Consider the following 7,500-nt stretch of genomic DNA (forward strand, 5'->3'; position numbering starts at 1 on the left):
TGTTCTAACCATTCAAATAGCCCAATTTTGGCAGCAGATTTCGCTTACGGCCATACCACCTTGAGAACGCCCGAACTCGTCTGATCTCGGAAGCTAAGCAGGGTCGGGCCTGGTTAGTACTTGGATGGGAGACCGCCTGGGAATACCAGGTGCTGTAAGCTTTATGTAGTTTACTACCCTAATGTTCTAACCATTCAAATAGCCCAATTTTGGCAGGAGATTTCGCTTACGACCATACCACCTTGAGAACGCCCGAACTCGTCTGATCTCGGAAGCTAAGCAGGGTCGGGCCTGGTTAGTACTTGGATGGGAGACCGCCTGGGAATACCAGGTGCTGTAAGCTTTAAGTAGTTTACTACCCTAATGTTCTAACCATTCAAATAGCCCAATTTTGGCAGCAGATTTCGCTTACGGCCATACCACCTTGAGAACGCCCGAACTCGTCTGATCTCGGAAGCTAAGCAGGGTCGGGCCTGGTTAGTACTTGGATGGGAGACCGCCTGGGAATACCAGGTGCTGTAAGCTTTATATAGTTTACTACCCTAATGTTCTAACCATTCAAATAGCCCAATTTTGGCAGCAGATTTCGCTTACGGCCATACCACCTTGAGAACGCCCGAACTCGTCTGATCTCGGAAGCTAAGCAGGGTCGGGCCTGGTTAGTACTTGGATGGGAGACCGCCTGGGAATACCAGGTGCTGTAAGCTTTATATAGTTTACTACCCTAATGTTCTAACCATTCAAATAGCCCAATTTTGGCAGCAGATTTCGCTTACGGCCATACCACCTTGAGAACGCCCGAACTCGTCTGATCTCGGAAGCTAAGCAGGGTCGGGCCTGGTTAGTACTTGGATGGGAGACCGCCTGGGAATACCAGGTGCTGTAAGCTTTATATAGTTTACTACCCTAATGTTCTAACCATTCAAATAGCCCAATTTTGGCAGCAGATTTCGCTTACGGCCATACCACCTTGAGAACGCCCGAACTCGTCTGGTCTCGGAAGCTAAGCAGGGTCGGGCCTGGTTAGTACTTGGATGGGAGACCGCCTGGGAATACCAGGTGCTGTAAGCTTTATATAGTTTACTACCCTAATGTTCTAACCATTCAAATAGCCCAATTTTGGCAGCAGATTTCGCTTACGGCCATACCACCTTGAGAACGCCCGAACTCGTCTGATCTCGGAAGCTAAGCAGGGTCGGGCCTGGTTAGTACTTGGATGGGAGACCGCCTGGGAATACCAGGTGCTGTAAGCTTTATATAGTTTACTACCCTAATGTTCTAACCATTCAAATAGCCCAATTTTGGCAGCAGATTTCGCTTACGGCCATACCACCTTGAGAACGCCCGAACTCGTCTGATCTCGGAAGCTAAGCAGGGTCGGGCCTGGTTAGTACTTGGATGGGAGACCGCCTGGGAATACCAGGTGCTGTAAGCTTTATATAGTTTACTACCCTAATGTTTTAACTATTCAAATAGCCCAATTTTGGCAGCAGATTTCGCTTACGGCCATACCACCTTGAGAACGCCCGAACTCGTCTGATCTCGGAAGCTAAGCAGGGTCGGGCCTGGTTAGTACTTGGATGGGAGACCGCCTGGGAATACCAGGTGCTGTAAGCTTTATATAGTTTACTACCCTAATGTTCTAACCATTCAAATAGCCCAATTTTGGCAGCAGATTTCGCTTACGGCCATACCACCTTGAGAACGCCCGAACTCGTCTGATCTCGGAAGCTAAGCAGGGTCGGGCCTGGTTAGTACTTGGATGGGAGACCGCCTGGGAATACCAGGTGCTGTAAGCTTTATATAGTTTACTACCCTAATGTTTTAACTATTCAAATAGCCCAATTTTGGCAGCAGATTTCGCTTACGGCCATACCACCTTGAGAACGCCCGAACTCGTCTGATCTCGGAAGCTAAGCAGGGTCGGGCCTGGTTAGTACTTGGATGGGAGACCGCCTGGGAATACCAGGTGCTGTAAGCTTTATATAGTTTACTACCCTAATGTTCTAACCATTCAAATAGCCCAATTTTGGCAGCAGATTTCGCTTACGGCCATACCACCTTGAGAACGCCCGAACTCGTCTGATCTCGGAAGCTAAGCAGGGTCGGGCCTGGTTAGTACTTGGATGGGAGACCGCCTGGGAATACCAGGTGCTGTAAGCTTTATATAGTTTACTACCCTAATGTTTTAACTATTCAAATAGCCCAATTTTGGCAGCAGATTTCGCTTACGGCCATACCACCTTGAGAACGCCCGAACTCGTCTGATCTCGGAAGCTAAGCAGGGTCGGGCCTGGTTAGTACTTGGATGGGAGACCGCCTGGGAATACCAGGTGCTGTAAGCTTTATATAGTTTACTACCCTAATGTTCTAACCATTCAAATAGCCCAATTTTGGCAGCAGATTTCGCTTACGGCCATACCACCTTGAGAACGCCCGAACTCGTCTGATCTCGGAAGCTAAGCAGGGTCGGGCCTGGTTAGTACTTGGATGGGAGACCGCCTGGGAATACCAGGTGCTGTAAGCTTTATATAGTTTACTACCCTAATGTTTTAACTATTCAAATAGCCCAATTTTGGCAGCAGATTTCGCTTACGGCCATACCACCTTGAGAACGCCCGAACTCGTCTGATCTCGGAAGCTAAGCAGGGTCGGGCCTGGTTAGTACTTGGATGGGAGACCGCCTGGGAATACCAGGTGCTGTAAGCTTTATTGTTTAAAAAAAAAAAAAGAGTCAATGAAATGTTTCAAAAATCCTAAATTGTCTTTTTTCCCCTCAAAATTCCTGAAATAGTCTCTCAGTTTCTTCAGAAAGCCTGAAAGAGTCTCTTTTTTTTCTTCTTCAAATAGCCCAATTTTGGCTGCAGATTTCGCTTACGGCCATACCACCTTGAGAACGCCCGAACTCGTCTGATCTCGGAAGCTAAGCAGGGTCGGGCCTGGTTAGTACTTGGATGGGAGACCGCCTGGGAATACCAGGTGCTGTAAGCTTTATGTAGTTTACTACCCTAATGTTCTAACCATTCAAATAGCCCAATTTTGGCAGCAGATTTCGCTTACGGCCATACCACCTTGAGAACGCCCGAACTCGTCTGATCTCGGAAGCTAAGCAGGGTCGGGCCTGGTTAGTACTTGGATGGGAGACCGCCTGGGAATACCAGGTGCTGTAAGCTTTATGTAGTTTACTACCCTAATGTTCTAACCATTCAAATAGCCCAATTTTGGCAGGAGATTTCGCTTACGACCATACCACCTTGAGAACGCCCGAACTCGTCTGATCTCGGAAGCTAAGCAGGGTCGGGCCTGGTTAGTACTTGGATGGGAGACCGCCTGGGAATACCAGGTGCTGTAAGCTTTAAGTAGTTTACTACCCTAATGTTCTAACCATTCAAATAGCCCAATTTTGGCAGCAGATTTCGCTTACGGCCATACCACCTTGAGAACGCCCGAACTCGTCTGATCTCGGAAGCTAAGCAGGGTCGGGCCTGGTTAGTACTTGGATGGGAGACCGCCTGGGAATACCAGGTGCTGTAAGCTTTATATAGTTTACTACCCTAATGTTCTAACCATTCAAATAGCCCAATTTTGGCAGCAGATTTCGCTTACGGCCATACCACCTTGAGAACGCCCGAACTCGTCTGATCTCGGAAGCTAAGCAGGGTCGGGCCTGGTTAGTACTTGGATGGGAGACCGCCTGGGAATACCAGGTGCTGTAAGCTTTATATAGTTTACTACCCTAATGTTCTAACCATTCAAATAGCCCAATTTTGGCAGCAGATTTCGCTTACGGCCATACCACCTTGAGAACGCCCGAACTCGTCTGGTCTCGGAAGCTAAGCAGGGTCGGGCCTGGTTAGTACTTGGATGGGAGACCGCCTGGGAATACCAGGTGCTGTAAGCTTTATATAGTTTACTACCCTAATGTTCTAACCATTCAAATAGCCCAATTTTGGCAGCAGATTTCGCTTACGGCCATACCACCTTGAGAACGCCCGAACTCGTCTGATCTCGGAAGCTAAGCAGGGTCGGGCCTGGTTAGTACTTGGATGGGAGACCGCCTGGGAATACCAGGTGCTGTAAGCTTTATATAGTTTACTACCCTAATGTTCTAACCATTCAAATAGCCCAATTTTGGCAGCAGATTTCGCTTACGGCCATACCACCTTGAGAACGCCCGAACTCGTCTGGTCTCGGAAGCTAAGCAGGGTCGGGCCTGGTTAGTACTTGGATGGGAGACCGCCTGGGAATACCAGGTGCTGTAAGCTTTATATAGTTTACTACCCTAATGTTCTAACCATTCAAATAGCCCAATTTTGGCAGCAGATTTCGCTTACGGCCATACCACCTTGAGAACGCCCGAACTCGTCTGATCTCGGAAGCTAAGCAGGGTCGGGCCTGGTTAGTACTTGGATGGGAGACCGCCTGGGAATACCAGGTGCTGTAAGCTTTATATAGTTTACTACCCTAATGTTCTAACCATTCAAATAGCCCAATTTTGGCAGCAGATTTCGCTTACGGCCATACCACCTTGAGAACGCCCGAACTCGTCTGATCTCGGAAGCTAAGCAGGGTCGGGCCTGGTTAGTACTTGGATGGGAGACCGCCTGGGAATACCAGGTGCTGTAAGCTTTATATAGTTTACTACCCTAATGTTTTAACTATTCAAATAGCCCAATTTTGGCAGCAGATTTCGCTTACGGCCATACCACCTTGAGAACGCCCGAACTCGTCTGATCTCGGAAGCTAAGCAGGGTCGGGCCTGGTTAGTACTTGGATGGGAGACCGCCTGGGAATACCAGGTGCTGTAAGCTTTATATAGTTTACTACCCTAATGTTCTAACCATTCAAATAGCCCAATTTTGGCAGCAGATTTCGCTTACGGCCATACCACCTTGAGAACGCCCGAACTCGTCTGATCTCGGAAGCTAAGCAGGGTCGGGCCTGGTTAGTACTTGGATGGGAGACCGCCTGGGAATACCAGGTGCTGTAAGCTTTATATAGTTTACTACCCTAATGTTTTAACTATTCAAATAGCCCAATTTTGGCAGCAGATTTCGCTTACGGCCATACCACCTTGAGAACGCCCGAACTCGTCTGATCTCGGAAGCTAAGCAGGGTCGGGCCTGGTTAGTACTTGGATGGGAGACCGCCTGGGAATACCAGGTGCTGTAAGCTTTATATAGTTTACTACCCTAATGTTCTAACCATTCAAATAGCCCAATTTTGGCAGCAGATTTCGCTTACGGCCATACCACCTTGAGAACGCCCGAACTCGTCTGATCTCGGAAGCTAAGCAGGGTCGGGCCTGGTTAGTACTTGGATGGGAGACCGCCTGGGAATACCAGGTGCTGTAAGCTTTATATAGTTTACTACCCTAATGTTTTAACTATTCAAATAGCCCAATTTTGGCAGCAGATTTCGCTTACGGCCATACCACCTTGAGAACGCCCGAACTCGTCTGATCTCGGAAGCTAAGCAGGGTCGGGCCTGGTTAGTACTTGGATGGGAGACCGCCTGGGAATACCAGGTGCTGTAAGCTTTATATAGTTTACTACCCTAATGTTCTAACCATTCAAATAGCCCAATTTTGGCAGCAGATTTCGCTTACGACCATACCACCTTGAGAACGCCCGAACTCGTCTGATCTCGGAAGCTAAGCAGGGTCGGGCCTGGTTAGTACTTGGATGGGAGACCGCCTGGGAATACCAGGTGCTGTAAGCTTTAAGTAGTTTACTACCCTAATGTTCTAACCATTCAAATAGCCCAATTTTGGCAGCAGATTTCGCTTACGGCCATACCACCTTGAGAACGCCCGAACTCGTCTGATCTCGGAAGCTAAGCAGGGTCGGGCCTGGTTAGTACTTGGATGGGAGACCGCCTGGGAATACCAGGTGCTGTAAGCTTTATATAGTTTACTACCCTAATGTTCTAACCATTCAAATAGCCCAATTTTGGCAGCAGATTTCGCTTACGGCCATACCACCTTGAGAACGCCCGAACTCGTCTGATCTCGGAAGCTAAGCAGGGTCGGGCCTGGTTAGTACTTGGATGGGAGACCGCCTGGGAATACCAGGTGCTGTAAGCTTTATATAGTTTACTACCCTAATGTTCTAACCATTCAAATAGCCCAATTTTGGCAGCAGATTTCGCTTACGGCCATACCACCTTGAGAACGCCCGAACTCGTCTGGTCTCGGAAGCTAAGCAGGGTCGGGCCTGGTTAGTACTTGGATGGGAGACCGCCTGGGAATACCAGGTGCTGTAAGCTTTATATAGTTTACTACCCTAATGTTCTAACCATTCAAATAGCCCAATTTTGGCAGCAGATTTCGCTTACGGCCATACCACCTTGAGAACGCCCGAACTCGTCTGATCTCGGAAGCTAAGCAGGGTCGGGCCTGGTTAGTACTTGGATGGGAGACCGCCTGGGAATACCAGGTGCTGTAAGCTTTATATAGTTTACTACCCTAATGTTCTAACCATTCAAATAGCCCAATTTTGGCAGCAGATTTCGCTTACGGCCATACCACCTTGAGAACGCCCGAACTCGTCTGGTCTCGGAAGCTAAGCAGGGTCGGGCCTGGTTAGTACTTGGATGGGAGACCGCCTGGGAATACCAGGTGCTGTAAGCTTTATATAGTTTACTACCCTAATGTTCTAACCATTCAAATAGCCCAATTTTGGCAGCAGATTTCGCTTACGGCCATACCACCTTGAGAACGCCCGAACTCGTCTGATCTCGGAAGCTAAGCAGGGTCGGGCCTGGTTAGTACTTGGATGGGAGACCGCCTGGGAATACCAGGTGCTGTAAGCTTTATATAGTTTACTACCCTAATGTTCTAACCATTCAAATAGCCCAATTTTGGCAGCAGATTTCGCTTACGGCCATACCACCTTGAGAACGCCCGAACTCGTCTGATCTCGGAAGCTAAGCAGGGTCGGGCCTGGTTAGTACTTGGATGGGAGACCGCCTGGGAATACCAGGTGCTGTAAGCTTTATATAGTTTACTACCCTAATGTTTTAACTATTCAAATAGCCCAATTTTGGCAGCAGATTTCGCTTACGGCCATACCACCTTGAGAACGCCCGAACTCGTCTGATCTCGGAAGCTAAGCAGGGTCGGGCCTGGTTAGTACTTGGATGGGAGACCGCCTGGGAATACCAGGTGCTGTAAGCTTTATATAGTTTACTACCCTAATGTTCTAACCATTCAAATAGCCCAATTTTGGCAGCAGATTTCGCTTACGGCCATACCACCTTGAGAACGCCCGAACTCGTCTGATCTCGGAAGCTAAGCAGGGTCGGGCCTGGTTAGTACTTGGATGGGAGACCGCCTGGGAATACCAGGTGCTGTAAGCTTTATATAGTTTACTACCCTAATGTTTTAACTATTCAAATAGCCCAATTTTGGCAGCAGATTTCGCTTACGGCCATACCACCTTGAGAACGCCCGAACTCGTCTGATCTCGGAAGCTAAGCAGGGTCGGGCCTGGTTAGTAC

General features: G+C 48.5%; 41 non-coding genes across 41 annotated transcripts in view; all 41 read left to right on the forward strand.

Annotated features, from left to right (window-relative positions):
* The first annotated feature begins 42 nt into the window (after positions 1–42).
* LOC148985319 (5S ribosomal RNA) lies at positions 43–161 on the forward strand. Its single transcript, XR_016165831.1, has one exon. It is a non-coding gene; the product is annotated as a 5S ribosomal RNA (ribosomal RNA).
* Positions 162–224: 63 nt separating this feature from the next.
* Positions 225–343, forward strand: LOC148985320 (5S ribosomal RNA). The gene has a single exon (XR_016162756.1). It is a non-coding gene; the product is annotated as a 5S ribosomal RNA (ribosomal RNA).
* Positions 344–406: 63 nt separating this feature from the next.
* LOC148985321 (5S ribosomal RNA) lies at positions 407–525 on the forward strand. The gene has a single exon (XR_016165832.1). It is a non-coding gene; the product is annotated as a 5S ribosomal RNA (ribosomal RNA).
* A 63-nt stretch (positions 526–588) lies between these two features.
* On the forward strand, positions 589–707 carry LOC148985322 (5S ribosomal RNA). The gene has a single exon (XR_016165833.1). It is a non-coding gene; the product is annotated as a 5S ribosomal RNA (ribosomal RNA).
* Positions 708–770: 63 nt separating this feature from the next.
* On the forward strand, positions 771–889 carry LOC148985323 (5S ribosomal RNA). The gene has a single exon (XR_016165835.1). It is a non-coding gene; the product is annotated as a 5S ribosomal RNA (ribosomal RNA).
* A 63-nt stretch (positions 890–952) lies between these two features.
* LOC148985324 (5S ribosomal RNA) lies at positions 953–1,071 on the forward strand. The gene has a single exon (XR_016161085.1). It is a non-coding gene; the product is annotated as a 5S ribosomal RNA (ribosomal RNA).
* Positions 1,072–1,134: 63 nt separating this feature from the next.
* Positions 1,135–1,253, forward strand: LOC148985325 (5S ribosomal RNA). The gene has a single exon (XR_016165836.1). It is a non-coding gene; the product is annotated as a 5S ribosomal RNA (ribosomal RNA).
* A 63-nt stretch (positions 1,254–1,316) lies between these two features.
* Positions 1,317–1,435, forward strand: LOC148985326 (5S ribosomal RNA). The gene has a single exon (XR_016165837.1). It is a non-coding gene; the product is annotated as a 5S ribosomal RNA (ribosomal RNA).
* A 63-nt stretch (positions 1,436–1,498) lies between these two features.
* On the forward strand, positions 1,499–1,617 carry LOC148985327 (5S ribosomal RNA). The gene has a single exon (XR_016165838.1). It is a non-coding gene; the product is annotated as a 5S ribosomal RNA (ribosomal RNA).
* A 63-nt stretch (positions 1,618–1,680) lies between these two features.
* LOC148985328 (5S ribosomal RNA) lies at positions 1,681–1,799 on the forward strand. Its single transcript, XR_016165839.1, has one exon. It is a non-coding gene; the product is annotated as a 5S ribosomal RNA (ribosomal RNA).
* A 63-nt stretch (positions 1,800–1,862) lies between these two features.
* LOC148985329 (5S ribosomal RNA) lies at positions 1,863–1,981 on the forward strand. The gene has a single exon (XR_016165840.1). It is a non-coding gene; the product is annotated as a 5S ribosomal RNA (ribosomal RNA).
* A 63-nt stretch (positions 1,982–2,044) lies between these two features.
* LOC148985330 (5S ribosomal RNA) lies at positions 2,045–2,163 on the forward strand. Its single transcript, XR_016165841.1, has one exon. It is a non-coding gene; the product is annotated as a 5S ribosomal RNA (ribosomal RNA).
* Positions 2,164–2,226: 63 nt separating this feature from the next.
* On the forward strand, positions 2,227–2,345 carry LOC148985331 (5S ribosomal RNA). The gene has a single exon (XR_016165842.1). It is a non-coding gene; the product is annotated as a 5S ribosomal RNA (ribosomal RNA).
* A 63-nt stretch (positions 2,346–2,408) lies between these two features.
* LOC148985332 (5S ribosomal RNA) lies at positions 2,409–2,527 on the forward strand. Its single transcript, XR_016165843.1, has one exon. It is a non-coding gene; the product is annotated as a 5S ribosomal RNA (ribosomal RNA).
* A 63-nt stretch (positions 2,528–2,590) lies between these two features.
* LOC148985333 (5S ribosomal RNA) lies at positions 2,591–2,709 on the forward strand. Its single transcript, XR_016165844.1, has one exon. It is a non-coding gene; the product is annotated as a 5S ribosomal RNA (ribosomal RNA).
* Positions 2,710–2,872: 163 nt separating this feature from the next.
* LOC148985334 (5S ribosomal RNA) lies at positions 2,873–2,991 on the forward strand. Its single transcript, XR_016165846.1, has one exon. It is a non-coding gene; the product is annotated as a 5S ribosomal RNA (ribosomal RNA).
* Positions 2,992–3,054: 63 nt separating this feature from the next.
* LOC148985335 (5S ribosomal RNA) lies at positions 3,055–3,173 on the forward strand. The gene has a single exon (XR_016165847.1). It is a non-coding gene; the product is annotated as a 5S ribosomal RNA (ribosomal RNA).
* A 63-nt stretch (positions 3,174–3,236) lies between these two features.
* Positions 3,237–3,355, forward strand: LOC148985336 (5S ribosomal RNA). The gene has a single exon (XR_016162757.1). It is a non-coding gene; the product is annotated as a 5S ribosomal RNA (ribosomal RNA).
* Positions 3,356–3,418: 63 nt separating this feature from the next.
* On the forward strand, positions 3,419–3,537 carry LOC148985337 (5S ribosomal RNA). The gene has a single exon (XR_016165848.1). It is a non-coding gene; the product is annotated as a 5S ribosomal RNA (ribosomal RNA).
* A 63-nt stretch (positions 3,538–3,600) lies between these two features.
* On the forward strand, positions 3,601–3,719 carry LOC148985338 (5S ribosomal RNA). Its single transcript, XR_016165849.1, has one exon. It is a non-coding gene; the product is annotated as a 5S ribosomal RNA (ribosomal RNA).
* Positions 3,720–3,782: 63 nt separating this feature from the next.
* On the forward strand, positions 3,783–3,901 carry LOC148985339 (5S ribosomal RNA). The gene has a single exon (XR_016161086.1). It is a non-coding gene; the product is annotated as a 5S ribosomal RNA (ribosomal RNA).
* A 63-nt stretch (positions 3,902–3,964) lies between these two features.
* Positions 3,965–4,083, forward strand: LOC148985340 (5S ribosomal RNA). Its single transcript, XR_016165850.1, has one exon. It is a non-coding gene; the product is annotated as a 5S ribosomal RNA (ribosomal RNA).
* Positions 4,084–4,146: 63 nt separating this feature from the next.
* LOC148985341 (5S ribosomal RNA) lies at positions 4,147–4,265 on the forward strand. Its single transcript, XR_016161087.1, has one exon. It is a non-coding gene; the product is annotated as a 5S ribosomal RNA (ribosomal RNA).
* Positions 4,266–4,328: 63 nt separating this feature from the next.
* On the forward strand, positions 4,329–4,447 carry LOC148985342 (5S ribosomal RNA). Its single transcript, XR_016165851.1, has one exon. It is a non-coding gene; the product is annotated as a 5S ribosomal RNA (ribosomal RNA).
* Positions 4,448–4,510: 63 nt separating this feature from the next.
* Positions 4,511–4,629, forward strand: LOC148985343 (5S ribosomal RNA). Its single transcript, XR_016165852.1, has one exon. It is a non-coding gene; the product is annotated as a 5S ribosomal RNA (ribosomal RNA).
* A 63-nt stretch (positions 4,630–4,692) lies between these two features.
* On the forward strand, positions 4,693–4,811 carry LOC148985344 (5S ribosomal RNA). The gene has a single exon (XR_016165853.1). It is a non-coding gene; the product is annotated as a 5S ribosomal RNA (ribosomal RNA).
* Positions 4,812–4,874: 63 nt separating this feature from the next.
* LOC148985345 (5S ribosomal RNA) lies at positions 4,875–4,993 on the forward strand. Its single transcript, XR_016165854.1, has one exon. It is a non-coding gene; the product is annotated as a 5S ribosomal RNA (ribosomal RNA).
* A 63-nt stretch (positions 4,994–5,056) lies between these two features.
* LOC148985346 (5S ribosomal RNA) lies at positions 5,057–5,175 on the forward strand. The gene has a single exon (XR_016165855.1). It is a non-coding gene; the product is annotated as a 5S ribosomal RNA (ribosomal RNA).
* A 63-nt stretch (positions 5,176–5,238) lies between these two features.
* LOC148985347 (5S ribosomal RNA) lies at positions 5,239–5,357 on the forward strand. Its single transcript, XR_016165857.1, has one exon. It is a non-coding gene; the product is annotated as a 5S ribosomal RNA (ribosomal RNA).
* Positions 5,358–5,420: 63 nt separating this feature from the next.
* On the forward strand, positions 5,421–5,539 carry LOC148985348 (5S ribosomal RNA). Its single transcript, XR_016165858.1, has one exon. It is a non-coding gene; the product is annotated as a 5S ribosomal RNA (ribosomal RNA).
* Positions 5,540–5,602: 63 nt separating this feature from the next.
* LOC148985349 (5S ribosomal RNA) lies at positions 5,603–5,721 on the forward strand. Its single transcript, XR_016162758.1, has one exon. It is a non-coding gene; the product is annotated as a 5S ribosomal RNA (ribosomal RNA).
* Positions 5,722–5,784: 63 nt separating this feature from the next.
* On the forward strand, positions 5,785–5,903 carry LOC148985350 (5S ribosomal RNA). Its single transcript, XR_016165859.1, has one exon. It is a non-coding gene; the product is annotated as a 5S ribosomal RNA (ribosomal RNA).
* Positions 5,904–5,966: 63 nt separating this feature from the next.
* On the forward strand, positions 5,967–6,085 carry LOC148985351 (5S ribosomal RNA). The gene has a single exon (XR_016165860.1). It is a non-coding gene; the product is annotated as a 5S ribosomal RNA (ribosomal RNA).
* Positions 6,086–6,148: 63 nt separating this feature from the next.
* LOC148985352 (5S ribosomal RNA) lies at positions 6,149–6,267 on the forward strand. The gene has a single exon (XR_016161088.1). It is a non-coding gene; the product is annotated as a 5S ribosomal RNA (ribosomal RNA).
* Positions 6,268–6,330: 63 nt separating this feature from the next.
* LOC148985353 (5S ribosomal RNA) lies at positions 6,331–6,449 on the forward strand. The gene has a single exon (XR_016165861.1). It is a non-coding gene; the product is annotated as a 5S ribosomal RNA (ribosomal RNA).
* A 63-nt stretch (positions 6,450–6,512) lies between these two features.
* On the forward strand, positions 6,513–6,631 carry LOC148985354 (5S ribosomal RNA). The gene has a single exon (XR_016161089.1). It is a non-coding gene; the product is annotated as a 5S ribosomal RNA (ribosomal RNA).
* A 63-nt stretch (positions 6,632–6,694) lies between these two features.
* On the forward strand, positions 6,695–6,813 carry LOC148985355 (5S ribosomal RNA). The gene has a single exon (XR_016165862.1). It is a non-coding gene; the product is annotated as a 5S ribosomal RNA (ribosomal RNA).
* Positions 6,814–6,876: 63 nt separating this feature from the next.
* Positions 6,877–6,995, forward strand: LOC148985356 (5S ribosomal RNA). The gene has a single exon (XR_016165863.1). It is a non-coding gene; the product is annotated as a 5S ribosomal RNA (ribosomal RNA).
* Positions 6,996–7,058: 63 nt separating this feature from the next.
* On the forward strand, positions 7,059–7,177 carry LOC148985357 (5S ribosomal RNA). The gene has a single exon (XR_016165864.1). It is a non-coding gene; the product is annotated as a 5S ribosomal RNA (ribosomal RNA).
* A 63-nt stretch (positions 7,178–7,240) lies between these two features.
* LOC148985358 (5S ribosomal RNA) lies at positions 7,241–7,359 on the forward strand. Its single transcript, XR_016165865.1, has one exon. It is a non-coding gene; the product is annotated as a 5S ribosomal RNA (ribosomal RNA).
* Positions 7,360–7,422: 63 nt separating this feature from the next.
* Positions 7,423–7,500, forward strand: part of LOC148985359 (5S ribosomal RNA) — a 119-nt gene continuing 41 nt past the window's right edge. Inside the window, exon 1 of the ribosomal RNA XR_016165866.1 lies at positions 7,423–7,500. This exon is cut by the window's right edge and continues 41 nt beyond it. This is a non-coding gene — a ribosomal RNA (5S ribosomal RNA).

This window comes from Pimephales promelas, chromosome 3 (assembly GCF_988280905.1).
Source record: "Pimephales promelas chromosome 3, fPimPro1.hap1.1, whole genome shotgun sequence".
NCBI classification, from domain to species: domain Eukaryota; kingdom Metazoa; phylum Chordata; class Actinopteri; order Cypriniformes; family Leuciscidae; genus Pimephales; species Pimephales promelas.